Consider the following 631-nt stretch of genomic DNA (forward strand, 5'->3'; position numbering starts at 1 on the left):
TTGTTGTGGAGGTATTAAAAGGACAGTAGAAGGTGAGAGCTAAGAGGTAAAGAAAGACTGAGGACTTCGACATTTGCTGTGAGATTTGAAGCCATTTAGATGTTCTTGAGCAATGAAGTCACACGATCTGACTTAAATTTTAACAAGATCATTCTAGCTGCTAGGTTGAAAATAGCAATGGCAATGCCTAGTAAGACACTATTACAGTAACCCAGACTACAGATGATGGTAGCTTGGATCATGGTGGTAGAGGTAAAGGTGGTAAGAAGTGGTTAGAATCTGAATATATTTTGAATATGTATATATACATATACATATATGTATGTATACATATATAGTATACATAATATATATGTATACATATGTATACATATATACATATATATTTTTGAATATATATATACACACACACACATCAGATCAGATCAGTCGTTCAGTCGTGTCCAACTCTTTGTGACCCCATGAATCGCAGCACGCCAGGCCTCCTTGTCCATCACCAACTCCCGGAGTTCACTCAGACTCACGTCCATTGAGTCAGTGATGCCATCCAGCCATCTCATCCTCTGGCGTCCCCTTCTCCTCCTGCCCCCAATCCCTCCCAGCATCAGAGTCTTTTCCAATGAGTCAACTC

The sequence above is a fragment of the Bison bison genome, unplaced genomic scaffold, assembly GCF_000754665.1.
Source record: "Bison bison bison isolate TAMUID 2011002044 unplaced genomic scaffold, Bison_UMD1.0 scf7180017864485, whole genome shotgun sequence".
Lineage (NCBI taxonomy): Eukaryota > Metazoa > Chordata > Mammalia > Artiodactyla > Bovidae > Bison > Bison bison.